A 24,327-nucleotide genomic window follows, 5' to 3' on the forward strand; every position below is an offset into this window, starting at 1 on the left:
GGCGAGCTCACTGTTGAGTGAAAAAACTGGAAAGGTACTCTTACAAAAGAAACAGGATGAACGGGGGAGAAGACAGGGGGACAGAAAAGAAGAGAAAGAAGGGAAGGAAATGGCATCTTAAGTCAAAATGAAATATGACTTATGCTGGTGACATGTTAGAGTCTGGGGAGTGTCACGGTCTGTCAAAACACTGTCTGCCAGTTTCAACTTACAACCTTTTTCCTTTAAAAGAAGCTCCACACTGGGTGCTGAAAGACTACTTGGGGAAAATGTTCTTATCTGAGGACTAACAATAGTCCTAAAAGCGAATCATACATCAGTCACCCAACTTGCTAGTTACAACCTCAATCCTGTTGCAGAACATGCTTCGTAGTGGGACTGGGGGCTTTTGTTTAGCAGTAGAATGCTTGCATAGCAAGTGAAAGGCATTCGAGAGCACACACACACACATATTTGTGCACATACATGCACACACTCATGCACACACACATACACACACAGTGTAGGAGGTTAGATTTCAGCTTTAGGTTCTTCAACATTTAAGAAAACTCCAGGAGAATGGGTGAATGAATGAGTTCTGGCTTTCACTTTTCTTCTCTGTGTACTTGAGCAAATCTTGAAAGCTTCCAATAAGTTAGTTTCCTCACTTAAAAACTCATCCTTCTGAACTACTGCATATGATCAAAAAGGACTAGCAAGAGAACACACCAAAGCCCTATTGAAATTATAAAGCACCATCTAAATGTTTGGAATTAGCACGAACTTTGAATTATTTCCCAAATATTTGCTTAGTATCCACAGCCAAATGGACCTGAACTTATTCTTTTTAAAAACTAACAATAGGGGGTTGAAGTTTATGAATCAAACCAAGGCTCTAATTTGCTTATAAATGAATTCCTGCACTTGAGACCCAGGATTGTTAGCAGTAGATTGACTACTGCGATTGACATCAGGGCTCATTAGGTTTTTGGAAATGCCCACCAAAGTGACTAAAGCTGCAGGAGGTCCTCATTAGCCACGGGGAAGTGCAACTGGAAACGCCTTTTAAAAATGAGTGTGTGACTACAGTATTAGTTTCCACAGATGGCCTTCAGTGAGCATGCCTCCTGACATCCCCACGCCTGTGCAGTCCCTAGACACTCTGAACCTGAGCTGGCCTGCGACTCACTGTGACCAAAACAATATGGGGGAACTATGGACTGACTGGATGACAGTCTGAGGCCAAAATCCTCTGAAACAACCTTTTCCTTAGTGTTTTGGGAAACAGGGTTAGAGTGTAAGAAGTCTGTTTATGTTTGCACGTGAAGGAGAGTTCCTGAGAGTCCATGGAAGGAGGAGGCAGTCAGATGTTCTGCCCCTGTGAACTCAGCCCTGGGGAGGTACCAGACAGTTGTATGACCTCCACAGATGCTTTTGTTCCCCCAGAATTCCAGTTGACTGCAAGCCCAGCTCCATGAGACTCAGTAGAGTGTGCTGAGCCCAGAGAGTTGTGAGAGATTAGAAAATGGCTATTGTTTGAAGCCTCTGCCTTAAGGTAGTGGCTATGGACTGAAACTTAAAGCCATTTGATCTCCAGACCAGACTGAAATACTGGAGTGATGACCACTAGGGTGATATTATAATACGGTGAGCCTTGAAGAAGCAACGTGGTCCTGAAAGCTGGGCCCTCTGGAACGAGGCTAGCTCCCCTATCTCAGGCTTTTTGTCTCAATTACCATGTAAAGACACAGCAAGACAAGAGGCCTTTTATGACCCATGAAGACAGTCAAAATCCACAAGGACTGTGTCTTAGACTCTAGACTTCCAGAGCTACGGATTCTCATGTGAAACTCCATCCCTATCAGATAAGACAAAAAGTCTGTGTTACTTTGTACTTGAACACAGGTAGTGTAGGATAGAGACAGGTAGTGTATTGTTCTGAAAGAAATAAACACATGTGGGAGCAATGTTGAATACATCATTAAAAACACTTTGATCAAGCTGTGTTCCCCAGAATCTTAGTTCTTGGTGAGAATGACTGGGCTACATAGCAAACACTTGTCACAGAAGACAAACGGAAAAATGCCATCAAGTAAGTTATAATTATAAATTTGACCTAGTTATCATAAAGACTAGTTGAGTATTGGATTTGAAAAAGGATCAAGGTAATTTTTCTGCTAAACATATATAATATTGAACTCTGAACTTATGCAGCTCAATAATGGAAAAAATGAGCTTTGTAAAGTTTGCTTGTGTCCTGTCAATTGTTAAATATTGTTACTGGCACATTTAAGACACAGGGGACAGGAAAAGTATCTCAGCAGTTAAGAACAGTTTTTACATTTGGAGAGAACCTGGGATTAATTCTTAGCAGCCATGTGATGGCTTATGACTGACTGTCACTCTAGTTTCTGGGATCTCTTCTGACCTCCTTGGACATCAGACATGCATATGGTACACATGCATTCATGCAGGCAAAACATTCATACACATAAAATAATTTTTCAAAAACCAGCAACAAAAAAGTACAATATACAGATAAACACAGTGACATATGACACTCTGATACACATATCCATTGAATGCTATTTAAATTGGGTTAAACATTTTACCATTTCTCTATGGCAAAGCTTTGGGAAACACACAGCAGACTACTAGTACACACACACATATGTTCTGTCTCCTTTCTCACTGCAGTCCAGCCCCCAGTGATCTGTTTTTTCTATCCCTCTGCTCCCTTTAAGTCTCCCCAGTTTCTGGTGACCACCCTTCTAAGTTCAACTTCCAAGAGATCAACTGTTTTATATTACACATATGCATGATATCTTGGCATTTATCTTTGTTTTGGCTTTAATATAATGATTCCACCTTTTCTACCACACAAGAAAGGCTGTGGCTCCTTTCAGCTTTTGGATAGCACTCTGATTGCTCTGGGTTTGGGTATCCGAGTTTCACTACAGACCCACATGATTGTGTATTTATGACTCTTCTTCAACAATTAGCCACTTGAGTTGTTTCTATTTCTTGTTTATTGCAAACAGTGCTGCCATAAACATGGGGTTGCCCACATGTCTCCAACATCTTGACTTTATTTCCACTGAATATAATTCATATGAATGCTAATCTCTAGTCTTGGAGTTTGCTTTTGAGTTTTTCATCACGGTTGACTAACTTCTGTGCCCCTCACCCCCAGCCATAAACAAGAGTCCCCTTTCCTTACCATTGGTGCCAGCCTCTGTTTTGTCTTTTTGATAATAGATATTCTAATTGGAGAGAGGTAGTATTTTATTGCAATTTACTTACATTTTCCTGATGACCAGTGACATGGAGAAAAATTGTGATAAATCTGTTAACAATCTGTGCATCGAGTTCTGATAAACACCTGATGAGATCTATCCTTTTCCATCAGGTACTTTAAAAACGTTCAGTTCCTTATACATGCTCGGCACCACCCGCCACCAGACAGAGTTTGGAAATACTTTCTCTTACTTTCAAAATTTTCTCTTCATTATGCTGATCGCTTCTTTTGCTATGATAAAAGCTTTTTAGCCTGATATCATCTCACTTGTGAATTTTTGCATTTGATCTGGGCTTTTAGAAAGCATCTTTAAAAAATTCTTTCCTGTTTCAATGTCCTGTGGAATCGCTTCTGTATTTTCCCACAATCAATTCTGGTCTTACATTTTGACTCGCCTTTTGACTCTTCTCTATTTGTGTTTGGTTTTCACAACAATGTTCCTTTGCCCAGTACACATTCTAACAGCCTTGTTGAAGATCAGTGGGCTGTGGACATGTGGGTTTCCTTCCATGCTCTCGGGCCCACCACCCTGGTCTATGTATCTGCTGTCATGCAAGCATGTGTCACTCTAATGACAATAGTTCATCCTATATGAAGCTTCTTGTAAGTCCTCCTGTTCTGTTCTTTTTCCGAAGGGTCATTTTGGTTATTGGTCTTTTTTAAGCTCCATGTAGGAAGTCATGGATATTTTGAAAGGGATTGCATTGACTGGACAGACCATTTTGAGTAGTGTGGCTATAGAACATTTGTTATGGTTTTAAACAGACATGTTACATTAAAAACAACTTCCAAGGGGGGCACAACATAACGTGATTTCACCTATATCAACAGCTGTACAAAGGCCCCATTGACAGATGAGTAGGGTATTGATTTGGGGTTGATGTCACCAGATAACATCCCAGAACATGGGGAGAGAAAAGGCCATAAAATTTCCATTTTCTGTGGACATTTCTAAAGAAAAATAGTTTAGATCAGTGAGGAGGCTCAGGGGTTAAGGGCACCTGTTGCCATGCCTCCTGACCAGGGGCTTGTGAGGTAGAAGAGGGCAGACTTCTAAAAGCTGTCCTCAGACACTCACCTGAGCCTCATGATGCATGTACACAGAGCAGATGCATAAAGCACACTGCTTCACACATAAAGTTCTTTAAAAGTCTATCATCGAAGGACCAAAGCTTACCCCTACAGCCGCAGTAACAAACGGCTGTTGGTGGTTTTCACAGATAGGAATATTTTAGGCTTCAGAGAAACGCTTTTCATTTGAAATGGTAACTTAATCCTTAAAAGTTGGCCAAGAGGTAGCATTGTAAGGTTCCTTCAGAAAAAATTTCCCTGGATGACAGCTCTGACAGACCTGCTACTTCACTGAGGGGTTTATAAAAGTCAACACCACCATCATGAAGCGAGACAAGGAACCACCCCTTTTCTGTAGTAATGCTACAGAAATGAAGGTTTTCATGGCTTTAGAGAAAAAAAACCTTTGGCAATATTATCCATAGTCTGAAACATGTTACTGTGACACTAAGAATCAGTTTTAAGAAGTTTAAGTACATGTAAAAACTATCAATGTACAAAGATTTCATTGATGTCATCATCTAGAGCAGCACCAAGTTCTCGGGAGCTGGAGAGATGGCACGGTGGTTAAGGAGACTTACGACTCTTGTAGAGGACCCTGGTCCAGGTTCCAGCAACAGCGCATAGAGACTCACAATGGCTTGTAACTTCTAGCTGTTGCCTGGCTTCCCCCAGGCATTTCATGAACATTATGCACATAGTCAAGCACATTCACACATTAAGTAAATAAATATTCATTACAAGTGAATGGGGATATATACTATGGTGCTCTATACTACCAAGGGGAAAATATTCAAAGAATATCTTTCCATAGTCGTGTGTGTGTGTGTGTGTGTGTGTGTGTGTGTGTGTATAAGTGTGTGAGTACACACACATGTGATGTATGTGCATGAACATGTGGGGGCTCAAGGTTGATGTCAGGAGTCATTTTCATTACTCAGCTACCTTATTTACTAACACAAAACCTCTCAATCAAACCCAGAACTCAATGATGTGGCTAGTCTCCCTAGCTAACTCTTCCCAACTCTCTTTTCTGCAGTAAGGCTGGCCTGCCATGCCACTGAGCATTTACACAGGTTTTGGGAACCCAACCTCTGATCCCCATTCTTCTCCAGCCAGCACTTGAACTACAGAGCTATCTCCACAGCCTACATCTTCAAAGAATATTGAACAATTTAGAAAGATGTTCATATTGTAATATATTAAAAAGAAAAACAAACCATATGAAGTACGATGCATGTATGCACAGTCTATACATCTGCCTGAGAGCAAAACACTAGACATACTGAAATATTATGTTTATTGTAGGCTGGTAGGATACACAAAGATAGTTCATTTTTATGTTCAGCGTTTATATTCACTAAAAGGAAGTAAAATGGAACAAGTCAACATCTATACTAAAATCCCATGTAAAAATCAGTTAGAATCTTCCAGCTTAAGCACAAAAGCAGACGTAGGTTAATTATGTCAAGTCACTCTTCCCTAGTATTTGGTGTTGTCTTTTACACAAATCTAATCTCTACCTTTCAAGTGACTGGGCTTCAGTCTGTTTAAATCCCAGTGATTTCACTGGACTGACCTTGGAGTCACCTTGACATGAAAATCCGGGTTTCAGAGTGGAAGTTCTGGAGCCTTGGAAAACTTCCACCAATCTGGAAAAGAGTCAATGCCTTGAGTAATTTTTTTTCTTTTTTTTCTTTTTGGACAAATACAAAAAATTCTTTTTATTGATTGTACAAAATAGTTTTGCCTTTTTACTCACACACTTCAATCAAATTCTCTCTCTAATACAGACCACATCACTTTTCTGAAGCTATATTTTAATCACCACTGTATTTTTCTTATATTACAGTCAACTCAGCCAAGAGCCAAGATTCTTGAATACACTTCAGTGCATGGCTAAGAGTACAAATGAGGTTGTGAGTGAAACATTTTTAAAGAAAATTGTTAGGAAGAGCAAGTGTAAAGTGAAAAATAGAAATCGAGCAAGAGAAATTTCAAGTAAAGACAAAGCATGTAAGAAGGGAACCACAGAATAAAGCCCTTCCCAAGGATAAAAAAATTGGTAGGTCAGGAAAAAAAAATAAAAACAAAACAAACAAACAAAGAGCAAAACCATGTGTGTGTGTGTGTGTGTGTGTGTGTGATAGTTGTGATCAAATTTATTTAGCAGCTATTATGTGCTAAACCAGACAGAAAATGGCAAAATGCAAAAGGGAAGCCCCACCCTCACTCAGAGGCTGAGAGACCATGGCATGTTTATTCATTTTCTGTGCCATGTTTACTGAGCTCCTTCCATGTGCCAAGTGCCCATGAGTCCATTTCTCCTCCAGTCTTGAACTTTGGCTAATGATCCTGGCTTGAGATGACAGGAGGAAACGTAAGCCAAGGAAAGTTAAGAAATGTGCTAAAGGGGCGGCAAGCGGCTTAGGGTGTGTATTGGAGAATGTGGGTATTAATTATGAACACTAGCTCACAGGAAGTTTGCTCATGGTTAACCACAGAAGATTCGCCTTTATGAACACAATAGATGCCTTACTGTGTGGTCACCCTGCGACAAATGTAGCACTTGGTCACTTACATGGAACATGATAGTCCTGAATCAGTTGACATATCTACAGTTTTTTATACCGCATCTACAAAGGTATAGATAAATGTTTTAAATTCATCCTTCCCTCCAAATCTTTCATTACTATCTTGGTTGAAGCTGCCACCACCACCACCACCACCACCACCATCATCACCACCACCACTACCACCACCACCACCACCATCACCACCACCACCACCATCACCACCACCACCACCATCACCACCACCACTACCACCACCACCACCACCATCACCACCACCACCACCACCTCCACCACCACTACCACCACGACTATCCCTACCACCACCACCACCACCACCATCATCACCACCACCATCACCACCACCATCACCACCACCACCACCACCACCAACACCACCATCATCACCACCACTACTACCACCACGACCATCCCTACCACCACCACCACCACCACCATCATCATCATCATGTTATATCACATACAAAGTAAGGCAAGAGCTTATCATTGCTTTTCCACCCTTTGCAACCCATCTTGTCAAGCACTTGGAATGCAGACACAAACTGTCGAGAGAGAGAGAGAGAGAGAGAGAGAGAGAGAGAGAGAGAGAGAGAGAGAATGTGTGTGTGTGTGTGTGTGTGTGTGTGTGTGTGTGTGTGTGTGTGTGCCGTATGAGTGCAATTGCTCTCAGAGGCCAGAAGAGGGCATTCCAACCCTGAGAGTTAGAAACAGTAGTAATGTTTAGTATGGGTACTGGGAGCTGAACTCTGGTTCTGTGAAAGAGCAGGACATGGTCTTAACCAGGCCCAAAGCTAAATCTTATCCTAGAGTTTGACAGTTTTCCAAGACTCCCCTCCCCTTTACCCCATACCCATGCTCTGTGCACCAACCCTAAACTCCCCAAACTGCCTGCTCTTTTCGGGACTCTGTAAAGTCCTTGCCTGGCTCAAGGTTTCTCTTTTGAGTCACTTTGTAAACTCAACAGCTCACGTCCTTGACCCTGTCCTGGATAACCTGCTTAGTCTTTAGGACAGGGTTCGGGCCTCATTTCTAATCAAAACAAAAAACAAAACCGTTCTTGCTATTTCTTCACATTGTTCAAGCAATCTGAGTATGTGCTAATTTTAGGTACTAGGGTAGCATCTTTACAATAAGCATTTGTTTAATTCCTCAACTGAACTTTGACCTCCTCTACAGCTAAGTCCTATCTTATCTGCCCCTGGCTCTCTTCACTGCCTTGCTCACAGAAACAGGTCTATCTAGACGCTTATGCTATAACCGAACTGCAGTCTATAAAGGACAACACACAGAAACCATAATGAAGACAGACATTTTTAGTAAAGCAAAAACCAAGAAAATTATAAATAGATATACGTAAGATCGGAAAAGCATATTTAAGCTGATTGTGGTGACTTGTTCTTATCATCCTAACACTTGGGTTGGCAAGGCAAGAGGGTTGTCTTGAGTTTGAGACTAGACTTGGCAATTTGATCTATACCTACACCCAAGACTATCTCAAAATCGAATAAGACAAAACAGAACAAAAGCACAAACTAAACAAAACTCCAACATATCTATCTCACAGATGTAAAACTGTTAATAAAAGGTTATGCTTTTTCATGGAATGAGTATTTAATTATATTTAATCTGGTTCTGAACAACAGAGAAGCCTCAGGTAATGATGCCTTTTTGGTTTTGTTTTATGAGAATTCCATCACTTCCCTAAATCGTGCTGAAAATTATTTCAAAGAAGGGAAAATGTTTTCTATCGGTTTCTGGATGACAGATTTTAAAACCATGTTTGCTTCTTCAATATGCCTGTATCTTCACACTCTAAGTTCTTGGAAGACAGTGAACACAACTTTCTAGCTCATTCTTCTATGCCCCACACAATACTATATAGGGATACATGACTTTTGTACACTTAAAAATAACACTAAGTGACTTCATCTCGATTCCCAACTAAAGTTAGTGGAAGCCAACTGTAAGCCAGAAAAGCACAAAGGCTGAGGAAAGTCTAATGGTGGGACCTTGGCTTTTAGGCTTACATTTTGTGTGTGCATTCAGGTGGGGTGGGTATGTTTACAGGTTTATGCTGGTGATCTTTCACCGTCGTTTTTCACCTTAGCCTTTGAGACAGGATCTCTCAGGTAACCTGGAACTTATTTTTTATTAGATACTCTATTTACGTTTGAGATATTATCCCTTTCCCCCACCCTGCTCTCATGTGTCTTCACAAAGGTGCACTGTGTCCTGTTCACCCTCTCCACCCTATTGCCTTGGCATTCTACACTGGGAAAACATGCCCTCCACAGACAAAAAGCCTCTTCTCACATTGATGCCAAGCACTGCGATCTTCAGCTGCATATGCAACTGGATCAATAGGTCTCTCAATGTGTGCACAAAGGTTGGTGTTTTAGTCCATGGGAATTTTGGTTGGTTGATAATGTTGTTCTTCCCATGAGGTTGATTAGATCATATTGGCTGCCCAGTAAGCCTTGGGGATCTGTCTGTGTCTGCCTTCCAAACACTGGGATTACAAGTCTGTGCTACCATGCCTGGATGCTTTAATGTGAGTGTTAGGGTTTGAACTTGGAACCTCCTGTTTCCATGGCAAGCACTGTCCTGACTGAGCCATCTCTCAGATGCCCCTAGATTGATGTTTTTTTTTCAATGTATTGAACCTAGACCATGCACACTAGTATCCTTTTAAGCCAGTTTCATTTTGAAAGTCTCCAAGAATCACACCTTCAATGGCACACCTGTGTATTATAAGATACTCCCTGTAAAATCTTTACACATCCTTTGAGTTGAAGATGGGATTGCAACGGCTTGAGATTTGCTACTCTGTTTGGCTAATTTAGAGTTTAATCACAAATCACTGACAGTTACGCAGTTTTAGGTAGTCTGGCTGGGCCAGTTTTGTGTAAAAAGAAAAAAAAAACAGCTTAGTGATAGAAAAATGTGTCTTGATCTGGGAGCTTGGCTGTTTCCTAAGTAGACAACTAGTAAGATAAACATCATGGCCTGCTCCATGAGAGGGAAAGACTTGAAACTAACCTTACTTTGATAATTACTTAAGGTCATTCCTGTTCTCGGATCTATAGATGCCAGTGCTGGGCTTGACACCGTGACTGACAGCTAATAGCCACTCAATAAGCAAAGAGCCAATTTCAAGTCTTATATTTCCTATTTTTCGGTTCTATCCCAATGTATTTTAGGCATGTGCTCTCTTTAGTATTACGTTCTCTTTGCAGGCTTATCACCAGCCATTGCTAATCTCAAGATGGTAGGAAGTCTTTCTATCATTTATCTCAGATACCTCGATACCTAAGCCCATAGCACATAGGAAGGCACCACGAGGAAGCCAGGATTTCCAAACACTAACAGCTTTTATCTGAACACATTTTAACTCCATGGAGCCGATGTTTGCTGAGGATCTCCCATGTCTAGTGGATGATATGAAGGAAAATGAAGATGAAAGCGACCATCTTACTGTTAGGAAGCCACAGAACCTATGGCACTGTGCTGGCACTTGGCGAACACCAATGAGAAGTTAACTGGTTGTTCATATGAACAAGACATCCATGAAATGGTGCAGCATGCTGACATTAGGAAGGAGGTGCAAGGCGAATTCTCTGTTGGGTGGGTAACAGTCACCAATATAAGAGGGGCCAAGAAGGCTTCCAGGTGTAGGAGAAGGAACTTGGCATGAGCATAAGAAGGCATATTGGGATTTGCAAGCAGCCTGGAAGGCTGCATGCATGGACTGTTTGTCTGGTCCATGATGAAAACCTATAACCCATGGGCGTGGCCCAAGATGAGCCGGTATTGGAATGACAATCAAACCTGCAAAGCAGGGCATGGAAAGAGTGCTGGAAAGAGGAAGGCAAAAGTGACAACTTAGGAATGGCACTAAAGAATTTGACTTGTACCTAAGGGACAACATTTCAGGGTACACACCAGCTTGGATGGGCACCCTCTTCTTTTTCCAGTAACATGGACAAGTGTGAAAATGATTATCATATAAGAGGAAACTGCTAAGTCTTAAAAGCTGACTCAAACTAGCTTTACTTGCCTACTTAAATGATCTCTGAAACATGTTACTTAGTGGTGGTGGAAGATACCTCATTTAAAATGGCCAGAAAGTTCCGAGTAATTCAACTCTGAACTTGGGGTTCTAAGTGATTCAACTCTGAACTCAAACCCCACTCGTTCATATAGCATCGAACAAATGAATGTATTTTCATAAAACTATATTATAACCCCAGCTTTCTATATAGCTAGTTTCATTGCCTTTAAGAGCTTACTGGGCATCAAAAAAGTTATTTACAATAATAGTTTCAGGGGTTTCCCTGAAGAGCTTCACACATTCCTGCACACTTTAATTAAGTCTCCTAATGTCCAGGGTGAGCAGGCAAGGGATGAAGGTGAGTCATGGAAAAGTACCCAAGAGTGGAAGACTAGACCACAGGATGTGCTTTGAGATGAAACCCACTTATTATTGCTCCCATTTCAGCAATGAGGAAATGGAGTTCTTGTTCAGACAAGGATGAGAAACTACAGGCCATTTTCACTAAAGGCAGAAGACACTGCTGCAGGATCTGGAAGTGTCCCCTGGGAGAGCTTCCAAAATAGTATCATGAGCATGACCTGTGAGGCTCGTCTTCTGAGAGTCGACCAACACTTAGTAATAAAGACTGAAAATGTGTGCCAAAGAGAATATACATCATTTTGCCCTGGGAAAAGAAACACAGAACATGAATCCCAACATGCGGTACACAGCCTACCAGCTTTGATTATGCTTATTCGAAGTGTCTTAAGTACCACTCGCCCCCCCACTTTCTTTTTTTCTTCAGTATGACAAAAATACCAGAAAGAAAGAATTCACAGGAGTGGAAAGTCATTCCTGACTTCTGATTTCAGGGGACTCCCTCCATGGTTTCTTGATCCTGTGCATTGATTTGTTGCATTAAAGGAGGTGGATGCATGAACAAAGCAGGGCAAACTGTAACTTCTTCCCACTGGGTTCTACTTCCTGCAATTTACCACCACCCATCAGTTACCACTGTAGTAGGAATCTAACAAGGGATCCATCCACTCACTATGTCAAAGCCCTTAAGCTGTATCATCACCCAAAAGGCCCACACATACACCCCTAACAGTACGCTCTACCCACCACCAATACAACCTTCAATGCAGTCAACCTGTCAACCAAGACTACCCAGCACAGGTAGCTTGTGTGACTTCATCTGTCTAGAGAAGGTCTTACCCTCTCTATAACTTGTGTTAACTTCGGCTGCAGGGAGATGAGTGGGTACTCTCTGCTTCAAAGGGGTCATATTTGGGGTAGGGTTGGTTTTTGTTGCAAATACTGTACAGATTATAGGGCTAGACATTGGAAAGACTATGGCATGATTTGGCATCGGCTTAAATGGACCTCCCTAAGGTTCATGAATTGGGAACCTGGTCCTTGTTATGACAATTCAAAAAGTAGCCTGGCCCCAAAGAGATGGAGCCCAGTGAAAATAATTGGCTCAGTGTGGATACTGCCCGTGGGAACAAGTGGGGAGTTCTCTTAGCATCTAGGCTAGTTGGTATGTGATGGTGAGTCAGTGAGTAAGCCTGGTGCCTTCCTAGCCTCTGGTTCTTCTCTCTCACTAGGGATCTTTCCCTGTTACAATGAGGTTATGACAGCACACATGAAAATGTAACAGTCACGGGGACCTACACCCAAACCAACCAGATCCTGGGGTCACGCTACTGAACCTCCCAAACTACAAGCTATGTAGAGTCATTTTCTGTGCAAATCATCCACTTTCGTATATTTTGCTATAGCAATAGAAGCTGGTGTATTGCCAACTAGAAAACTGAGGAATTCCTTTCTCTTACTTCTTCTCCTGCTATGCTGGTGTTGGCCCTAATTCAGGCTCTGAAGAGCATAATTATGTGCAGTTGTCATATAAAATCTTAAATAAATCAACTCAGCTTACTATGAAGAAAATTAAGGACCCTAACTGCTTTATCAGACCAATAGCATTCACTCATAACTCCCTTAAAGTCCCAAGAGAAAATTGTGTCCTATTCTCCATAAACATTAAGAACACTAAGTCTTTTAGAAAGGTTTGTTTATGGGATAGAGAAGGCCCAGCAGTTAAGAATGTTTCCTAGTTCCTCAAGAAAACCAGAGTTTGTTTCCCAGCATCCAAGCTTGGTGGCTTACAACCACCTGTAACTCCAGTCAGGAACCTTCTTTTGTTCCCCTGGGCACTACATGAATGTAGTGCATGCGTGCACAGGCACACATACACATATACACAGAGAAACATGCACACAGCACACAAACACATGCACATACACAGACACAGAGAGACACATGCATGCACACAGCACATGCACACACACACATGCACATACACACAGAGACACACACGCATAAAACATACACAGACACATATACACACAGAGACACATGTGCACATACACATATACACACAAGACATACACACAGACACAGCCACACACACACAGAGAGAGAGACACACGTGCACACAGACACATACACACAAGACCTACAAAGAGAGATGTGCACATGCATGCACAAACATACACACATATGCACACACACACACACACACACACACACACACACACACACACACACAAAGTCTTATAAGGTTTGCTGAGCACAATATTTTATCTTGTGCATTTTTATCACTGCTTCCTATGCTGTAGACTCATATAACTATGTATTCTTATGACTGAACATAAGTATTAGTTATATTCTTAAACAGCTGTTAAACAGAAAGTTCCTTTAGTTATAGTTTAAACTACACTTTATCGAAATCACCAAAACACTTAAGTACTATAATTTTGATCTTTTGGGGGGAGTGATTTATGTCTGTAACTTTAAGAATTTTACTATATTTCTTGAATAAAAAAAAAGTTATTTTAAGTCAAATCACAAATCCACTGCCAAAACATGTCAGATGCTGAAATGCCATCCAAGCAAAGTATGGTTTTGAATTTAGATCAATGATTTTAAAGTAACAAAAATATTGGATATTTTTATTATGTATTTAAAAATCTGTTTACAGTGATGGTGTCTAAGTTTCTATCAGCGTTAAATGTTATATTCGCAAGAGTTTTTAAGCTAAAATGGACTACAAAAGTATTTCGATTCCATGCCTTTGTTTTAAATAGATGAAAATTGGATCCTTGCTTTTTCAATCCAGTATTCTGAACCAGACCTGGGTCTCTCAGACTCTCAGAGTAATTATCTTTTTATTAAGTCATAGGCACATCTGTTATGACTGTCACAATGAGTTCCCATGGTCTTCTTTAGTATGAAAGTGTTACCCCAAAGAAAATACCATTTATTGTTCTAGAAACACAGCTACAACAACCAAACCCAAGCACACTGCTCTTGGGGTGCCATGAAGCAGCCACAGGATAGCTGTGTTTTCCTTTCCCTAATTATAAAAACAAGGACTTTAGTGATTTGGCCTCACCTACTTAATTTGGTTGCTGCAAGAAGCAATAATAAAAATAACCCTAAAGCATACAGCAGAGCTAAATGCAAAGCTAAATGCTTAACAGCAAAAGTTCATGTCAACTCTATTTAAACCAAGAAGCAATAACCAGTCGGAGTCATAATTAGGAAGGTGTAGCGAGGAGCATCTCTATGTCCTTTTAACATCGGAGCAAGCCAAAATAGCTGCGCATCTAAGAGACTCTGGAGCTCCTCAAGTTCCCTGCTTTTCTGTAGTCCAGTTGTGTCTACCTACGCATGGAACAGTTACGGGTCGAGACCAAATTAGAAGTCGGTCCCTCCTCACAGGTGCCATTGATTGCTAAGCAGGAAGCAGTGTTAAGTAAGTACCCTTTATGGATTTAAGTAAGTACCTTTGTTGTTGCCAATACACCCTGAAGAATCTGCCTTGAATTTCTCCCGTAAGAGAACAGAAGCTAGGCCAAAAACCATTGTCTAGCTTGAGACGATTTTTAAAAAACAGAAATAAAAAGCAAACAAGAACCTATCAACTGGGTTCTCTTGGATAAGAACTAGACTTCACAACAAGAAAGGGTGAAATAGAATAAGTAATTATAGAACAAAAGTGAGCACATTGGCATAGAAAACAGGGCCCCGAGGGAATGTCTGCTTAAAAAGCATGTTTGGCATGCCAAAGTTCCTGGGTTCCATCCCAGCAGCAGGATGGGTGGGAGTCGTCCTTGGGAGTGGAGTTTTTTTTTTTTTAATTATTATTTAGAGGTTATGGATTTATCTCAGTGGGAGAGCAATTGCCTAGGAAGTGCAGGTCTTGGGTTCAGTCCTCAGCTCTGGAAACGCAGGAGACAAATTTCCAGGCTCAGCTCACACTGTATTACTGAGCTACAATCTGAGGCCTCATTTATTTTAAAAATAATTATTATTGTTTATTTTATGTGCATGGGTGTTTTTCCTCTATGTTCATCTGTGTGAGGATGTCAGGTCTTTGAGTTACAAACAGTTGTGAGCTGCTCTGTGGTGCTGGGAATTGAACCTGGTTCTTTCGGAAGTGCGGTCAGTATTCTTAACCACTTTTAACCACTGAGCCATCTGTCCAGTCTCAGGATGGGTTTTTTTTTTTAAAGCAATTAAAAAATAAAACAACTCCTTTTCTCCTTTGTTCTTACCTCGTTTAAGCATGGATTACTTTGGGACTAGAGATCACTTGCCTAGCATGTCTGAGATCTTGGGTTCAACCCTCGGGATCACAAAATAATAAGTATAAATAAACAAACAAATATGGGTTACTTTTGCATTCCTATACACATGTACATATGCACATAGGTAATTTTTTGTGGGAAAAAATAGATTGCTTCACTCTTTTCTACTTGGCAAAATAAAATATGATGTCCACAGGAGAAAAAAAACAAGGGCATTGGGGAGCTGAGTTGCTGGTTGTGACGCCATGGCAACTGGAGCCAGTAACTTGGATTGGATGCTTGGTCCCAGTTCTCGACGATGCTTTCTGAGAAAAGCCAGCCCGTGCCGTTAGTGCTAAGAGGTACAGTTGAAAACGCTCCTAAACATTTTTTAAGCTTCTGCTCAACATGCCTCTTTTTTTTCAAACCCCACAGTTTTCCTTTTTGAATTGCGTGCCTCCATCTCGAATTTAAACAAGCATTGCTTTCGGTGTTTAATTACAATTTAATGGAAATAGTTCTTGCATTCCAATTAGCTTTTAGTTTTCACATCACGAATGTGCATCCAAGTTATTGTGTCATTATAATCTCATGTTATAATGGCTTCATAATGCAAGTCCCTGCAGGGTTGAATTAGTAGTTTCCTATGGTAATCGCCCATCACTATAATATCATAATCACATAAGCACAGTCCCCGCATACTCCACGGCAATCATTCTGACATTGTAAGAGCATTTTAATAGTATTACCATAGATTCTCCAGAGAAATCATCTCATCGTCACCGCACTGCCACACAAGATTAATTGCAACCGAGCCAAGTCGTTGTGACATAAGCGCTTGAAAGGGAAGAGTGTCACTCAGCATCATGGTGTCCGTCTTTTCCAAAGGATGGTGCCTTCCAGAATAAGGCCACCAGACAACCCTTCACTATTTGTCATTACTAAGACATGAAGGTTTGGGTTTGTTTTGTCAGGACTCAAACAAGGGTAATAATCTGGATCAGTACCTTCTTGCAGACACAGTAAAGGTAAACATGGTTCCTGTCTACAAGGAGTTTGCAATTTAATCAAGTTTGCAATGGATTCTTTCATGACAAATGATGTACTCTGAAGTAACTGGCTGAGATTCACTGAAGAATTCATTACTGTTGTTTGCAGTGCTGATGGAACCCGAGGCCTTTAACATGCTAGTCAACAGCTCCATCACAAAGGTACATCCCCAGCTAGAAGAAACAGCCAATAACTAGAAAAAGAGTGAAGTGTAGTAAGCACAACCATGAAGACAGGACATGGAGGGCATGTTGTGAGTCTAGTTGGTCTCTGAATTTACTAATTCTAGGAAGAAAAAAGAACTCTAGCAGAAACATACCCCAGGGCACCTACGCGGTGTTGGAGGCTGAAGACTCATACCGAGGCATATCCCCAGATTTAACAGTATGAAAGAGAGGTTAAGACTTGAAGAGTAGGATCCTTGTTTGAGTGACTGGAGGAGGACAACCCTATGAGGGAACTAATGACAGCTGAGCTGAGGGGATGAATTGCATGTCCCAGGGGTAGGTGAGTTTCTGATAGAATAGGTTGTTTAAAAGAGGGAAGCTAGGGCTGGAGAGACGGCTCAGTGTTGAAAAAGATGTACTAATCTTACTGAGGGCACAGGTTTGGTTCTCAGCATCTACAATAAGCTCATAACTGACAGCAACTCCTATTTTCCACTACTGATCTCCACAGGCTTCTAAACACACATGGTGAGTATTCAAACACTCAGGGCCACACACACATGTAGTGAGAATTTTGGTTTCTTTAAAAAACACAGAATAATATGTTTTCTATTTATATTATATATTATTACATTAGAGTTATAAAACATATTTTCAGTTTAATTCCATGTACGGGGATATGAGGCTGCTTCAGACTGTCTGCAGCACCTGACTAAGATTTGCCTCGTGCTCCAGCAGAGGCACAGTTCTGTCACCTGTAGATAGTTTCTGTAATGTTTGCCCTTTCAGAAAGTATATCAATGCTATGGCCCCAGAGGTAGTGTGGGTTGTTGGTTGGTTACTGTTAATAGCAGTTTGCTAAATAGTCACAAAGGTGAAAAAAAGAAATCAGATATTCTGACTTCAGAGTTCAAACTTAGCCCAAGGAACTTGATGCTCATACTCAGCAAGAAGTATTCTAACTATAACATCACCCCCTTTTCCCTTTATCCTGTTTTCTCTCCTATCTCGTGTTAGGTAATTGAAAGGGTAGAAGAAAAGGGGTGGAGGAGGTAGAAGAAAGATGAATGCACAAAGTAGCCAAAGACAGCTACACACAACCATTAAACAAACAGACAAATAGAGTAAGCTAGTCTCTCCCTCATTCTTCCCTTTTATTTTACACATACATACAGAGACAGACAGACAGACAGACAGACAGACAGACAGACAGACAGACACACACACACACACACACACACACACACACACACACACACATACACACACACGGCTACCCAGCTACCCAGCCAGGATGCCCACCCTCTTCAGATGGTGTAACCATGCTATTTAGGTTTCCTAGTGACCAGTGTCAGGTCAAATGAACTTTTTAATCTTTTCTTCCTCTAGTGTTTTTTTTTTTTTTTTTTTTTTTTTCAGGGAAAAGAAATGGCATTGTTCTGGATTGCTAGGTGAAGAAAAAACAGCTTTCTTCATGGAGCTTCAGATTAAGCACCAGGAAAAATAAAGTGTTCTGGAGAAAAATGCTGCCCATCCCCCCAATAGTCTCCTTGGTTTCCATAGCTGAAACCACAGTGTAAAATGACTGTCATTGTATCAATGACAAATGGCACACATGGCAGGGACTGGCAGGATATTGTGTTCATTGGAGGGCCCTCTAATCTCCTAGTATTCTCTGGGGATCCCACAAGAGAATTGCCAACAGATTCTCATAACTCATGAAGAATCTTCCCTGCTCAATGTTGAAGTGAGAAGAACGTCATAGCAGCATTAGCACCCTGCCTGGCCCAAAGCAGGCATTCTATAAATGTTTATGGATGGATGCATAAATTAACTTGACTGGAGAGGATGTGCAGGGTTTCAAGCCTCTGTGGGTCTGAAAACACAGGGAACAGATTTGAGACATGTATTCTCTGCTGACATTAACAGGAGAGGAGTTACCAACTGTCAGTCCCCCCCCCCCCCGATTATTGCTTGTCTTCTTGGTCATGGGGCAGTGAAGCCTTCTGATGGACAGTGGGGGCCAATCTGCTCTTTCTGCGACTGTGGATGCCCGGAAGGTCTCAGAATGACTCTGAGGCTCTAGTTTCCGAAAAGAAGGAATAACACTTTTCTTTTTAATTGGAACACAGAAGGGATAAAGATATATTCTCTAAGTACTCAAAGCTACTTTTACCAACAAGCTGTGGAGCAATATAAACCGATTACATAAACAGAATTAGCTGCCCTTCCTCTGAAGTTATTTTTAACTTCATAGGTAAAGCCTTTTTAGCCCTCACCACTCTAGTCTGCTTTGGGTTCTTGTTTAGGCTTCCTATGAAATTAAATTTCACTTCCTGCCTCATTCTTTCCAGTAAATTTATCTCATGCATTTTCCATGATCAACTGGTATAAAATGTGTTTTTATTACACACGGTTATTAGTTTTTATCAATTGCTGTACTACTAGATGTGACCACAGGTTTAAAAAGAAATCAATAATTTTGGAGATGAGTGAGATTGCTCAGTGGGTCAAGGTCCTTGCGGCCAAGCCTAAGGACATGAATTCAACTCCCAGGATCTGCTTGGTAGGGCACAACTGACTGCTGGAGCAGTTCTCTGATGTGCATTGCAAGCCTTACCATGCTCTCTCACACACAGATACACACACACAGATGCACACACACAAAACATAAATAAGTGTCATTTTTCAAATCAAAAGTTTAGGATGTTTAAAACCGTGTATATTTGATATATTTGTGGTAAGAACAAAAACCACATTTATTATGTACAATGTATGCATTTAGAAAAAATATGTTTTGTCCTCTCATTTAAGAATCTAGAAAGCATCGGGAATAATTCTGGATTTATTAAGTGAATTCTCCCATCTAATAGGTTATAGTATATAACACACATTAAGTGATTATAAAATATATTGCATGCTACCAAAAGCTTCATTCAACTTACTTATGGATTCAATCCCTGAGATGACCACCATGACCAAAGCAACTTGGGGAGGAAAGAGTTTATTTAGTTTACACTTCCACATTGCTGTTCATTATCAAAGGAAGTCAGGAGAGGAACTCAAACAGGGAACCTGGAGGCAAGAGCTGATGCAGAGGCTATGGAGGGGTGCTGCTTATTGGCTTGCTCCTCATCACTTGCTCAACCTGCTTTCTTATAGAACCCAGGATCACCAGCCCAAGGATGGCATCACTGGCAATGGGTTGGACCCTTTTCTATTGATTAGTAATTAAGAAAATAACTTACAGGCCTGTCTATAGCTCTATCTTATGGAAACATTTTTATTTCAATTGAGGCTACCTCCTCTCCAGTGTCTCTAGCTTGTGTCAGGTTGAAATCAAACTAGCCAGCACAACCAATCAATATTCGAAACTGGACACAGATTGGGGAAAGGATGGTTTTCTTAATACATCCAATTTTTCCAAGAGGAATCAAAGCTAGAGCTTCACCGATACCATAAAGGACATTACTATAAAAACACCTTGCCTTTGGGCAAACCAGTTTATGGACCACAGCTCTCTAGAACAAAATAAAAAAATAGTTGAGCAAGGTGATCCATAGTGCCTGCTAGATCCAGGTTCTAGGGCGGCATCTGGAGAGATGCTAAATGTGTGGCTTCCTTTCTGCAAGTTCAACATCTGAATGTTAAGAGAAGGGAGATTGGGGTATCAGCCTGATTCATATAGAGTTCCAGGTCAGCCAGGGCTATATAGTGAGAAAGGGGGGGGGGCAGGGAGACAGAGACAGAGACAGATAGAGAAACAGAGAATAGATATATATGTAGTAGGCAATTGTCAATCTTCTCTACAAGAAATATGAAGCCTACTGATGCCTTTCCCTGAAATTTTTCTTTTCCAGTAGGTAGTTTTGAGTTACTATAAACTACCATTACTGGTTGAATGAATGAAATCAAATGGCTTCATGACCCAGACGTTCCAGACTGTTAAGTATCTGCTACCCTTGATACTGCTCATAAGAATAAAACAGATACAGTACATACAATGGCCTCAAATAAGACATTCCAGGGAAGTAAGTCAATGGTATTGTTTCCTAAGTAACTGTTAAATTGATCTATGTACTACCTATGCATATGTGTACGTACATATAGTTTAACAACAATTTCTAATCATCATAGTAGAAACAAAGAAACTATTTGAAGGTTTGTTGTTAATCAAATAACCAAAAATGTTAATGTTTTATGAATGTTTGAAAAAGAATGATATATTTCTCCTTGCAGGTTTGAATTGACATTAGGTGATAGATGGGCATTTTAAAGTGCTTTAATCATGTATTTATTTCATTCTATTCCATGAAAAATATATAAATACAATTGTGTTGCAATTTCATATATATTAAGGTAAAGGTATAGTTAAATAGTGGACTGGCTGACAACATATCGGAATAGTAAATTCTCTTGAAGATGACAAGGCAATGAACCCAATTTCATTAGAGTGAATAAAACTTTCTTTCTTTTTTGTAAAAATTTAGATTGCCAACATGTCTATATCTTATAAGGTTCATTTTCAAGCCCGTTACAGAAGTAACTACCAACCTTGCCCCAAACCCATCAGAAATATAATCTTGACTTCTATCTAGGCAGAGCAAGCTATTATCCAATTTCAACTCTCAGACCTGTTTATTGATCCTATAATTGCGGACATTATTTTAAATGATGTTTGTTTAAAGACATAAATATGATATATGGTTTAACGAATATGGATTAAGGCATTATTGTCAGACACAACAGAGTTACTTATTAAGCTTTGTAATATTTATAGACTAAAACTCCAAAGTTTTGTTTATCATTCTCTGTGCAGAAACTACATATAAGAATTCTCCATAGTGCCTGCGGGTGGGAACAGAGCACGGCGGCGGCCATAGTCCTGGGCTTGATCCCCAGCACAAAAAACAAAATCAAAGAGAAAAAAAATCAAACAAGATATAAAAATGCTGTGAAACTATTGTGTTGAAAGTAATAAATGATATAAGCTTATTTTGCAAAGAGTGCTACAAAAATGTAATAAAACGGAAAATTCTTACACACACACACACACACACACACACACACACACACACACACACACACACCCTACAATATCATTATATTGTACTCTACTTTCAATTTCAATGACATATTGCAAAATTCCATGTATTCATTAAGCATACTATAGAAAAGACATGTAGAAGCATAGACTCATGGAGACCCCCACTGTAACAAAATTGATAATATTCTAACATATGGCACAAGTCTACCAGTTAGAAGAAATGAAATAGAGCAAGAGAAATCTACAGACTCTCTGAGAAAAGCAGTTTACACCTGGAACTGCTACTCTGAACTATTTTCCTCTGTCTCCCTTATAATAGACTTATAACCAAAGAGTGGAAAGATCCCGCTGAGGAGAAATTCACGTGACTAAGCCGAGTGGCATTGCAACTCTGAGCACAAGACTCTTCCCCTGCTGCCTCGTCAACAGTACAGCGAAGTCTCAGTAATGTCAGTTGTTGAAGCAGAAGATCCTACACTACTGAGGAACTGACTCATACAGGATATTTAGTAGAGAGGAGAAAGAGGACCACTCTTGAAAACAGGCTTGACTGAGTGGTAATAAGTCACATTGAAAGAAGCACAGAAATCAATGGAACCCACATCGGGCATGAGGAACGGGAGACTAGTGAGTTTCCGGGGGAGTTTCTAGTCCTACATGTGAGAGGACTTTCAACACACTACAAATGGTAGAGGGGGACTGGGCTTCCGAAAATCACACCTCTGAAGAACGCACTCTTGCCTAATGTCAGTCTCTAAGACTGCTCTTGCCAAAGCAAGAGACATAGTCCTGGGAAGAAAGCTCAGTGGTTGGGATGGTGGTGAATGAATGGGCTGCTAAGTCAAAGTCTGAATTCAAGAAACCACATTCCAAGACTCTAGAAAGCTAGCAGAATACTGACTTGTGGAAGTCGTAGACAGAATATGCTAGGAAATAAGCCAATACACTTAGCTTGGAAAGGCATTCTCAGAGCCTCCCTATATGAGGGTTCCAGAGGTGCTTTGTAGGTGGGACAGCTGAAAGTTTGTACTTGTTACATTCTTTATTGCTGTGGCCTGACCACAATGAAAAAGAGGAAGAAACTATTTTGGCTCATGGTTTGAGGGCGCAGCCCATCACAGAGGAAAAGGCACACCAGGAGAAGCATGGGACAGCTGGTCCCATCAAGTCACAATCAGGAAACACAGAGAGATCAATGCTGGTGTATAGCTCGCTTTCTCTGCCTCTTTTTATTCAGCCTAGGATCCCAGCCCAGGAGACAGCATTCAGGGTGAGTCTTCCCCACTTAAAACTCTTCAGAAATCCTCTCAGAGAAAATCATGCATGTGTGCCTACTAGGTGATCCCAGATTCAATCAAGTTGAAAATGAAAACTGACAATCGCAGAACTAAAGCCATCGCTCTTACATTTGAATTATCTAACACATGTATGTAAACTTCATCTCATGCAAGCTCTTAAGCATCACATCTGGTATCACTGAGGGATACACATAGCATCCTTTTCCTTTTCTATACTTTTGTTTCCTATTTATTATTTAGGCTCAACCTGGCCTAGAATTTACTATGCTCTCGCTAGCACATTTGATTTAGAGAAAATTCTTGGATTAAAAAAATGCTTTCAAATTACTAAGGAAATATTTGAATGGTTCCTAAGGTATAAAGTTGACTAGATATATTTTGACTGTCTAATAAATTCTGCCTAGCTCACCGAATGACGTTGCTTCATTTTTCTAATTATTTCAATGTTAAATCACAGGCATGAAGTTTCTTTTCAAATAACATTCAAGAGAAGTTCTTGAATAAAGTACGCTCTGGGGACTTGCATTCATCACTGAACAGCTCACATTTGATAAAGAAAATTACTCTAAAAGTGGTCATTTCATGAAACCATCACCACAGTGCACTGGAATTATTCTGTCCCCCAGTATCCACACATTTGAATTTCTGACCTGCAGTGCCTCAGAACAAGATTTCCTGTTGAATGGATCTTAACAGAGGAATTTTGCTACATGAGATTGCCAAGGTAGCACCAACCCAACAGGACTGGGTGTTTTCATAAGGAGATATCAGAACACAGACGTGCTTGGGGTGGGGTGGGAAAATGTACAGAAACAGTAAGAAGGTGGCTCTCTGGCAGCCAGAGAGCCTGGCTCCCCCAGGAAAAGACAACCCAGCTGACACTTGGATCTTGAACTTCTGATTTCTTGACTGTGAAAAAATCCATTTCTGTCTTTTAAGCCACCCAGTTTGTGGTATTTTGTTATGGTAGAATGAATAAACAATAGTAGTGGGGCATCTAATCTGAACTACAGAAAAGCCCTTTAGCTACTCGTGGAAGTCCAGGGTTCTATAAATGGAGTGATGATGCTGTTGGAAAGGCAGAGCAGACTGTGTTAGTCAACGTAACACAATGTGACACATTTTGACACCATCAGGTAGGAGCTGAAGGCATGGC

At 40.6% G+C, this 24,327-nt stretch overlaps 1 protein-coding gene across 5 annotated transcripts in view; it reads right to left on the reverse strand.

Annotated features, from left to right (window-relative positions):
* PTER (phosphotriesterase related) overlaps positions 1-24,327 on the reverse strand; it is a 61,744-nt gene that overhangs the window by 31,958 nt on the left and 5,459 nt on the right. The window contains exon 1 of one of the 5 annotated variants that reach the window (XM_080918476.1): positions 5,928-5,992. The exons of the other annotated variants lie outside the window; for them this stretch is intronic. The gene's annotated coding sequence lies outside the window, so the exon portion shown is untranslated. Of the gene's footprint in view, positions 1-5,927; positions 5,993-24,327 lie in introns of those variants that run through there. 5 annotated transcript variants of the gene reach the window in all.

This window comes from Micromys minutus (genome assembly GCF_963924665.1).
Source record: "Micromys minutus genome assembly, chromosome: 6".
Classification (NCBI taxonomy): Eukaryota; Metazoa; Chordata; class Mammalia; order Rodentia; family Muridae; genus Micromys; species Micromys minutus.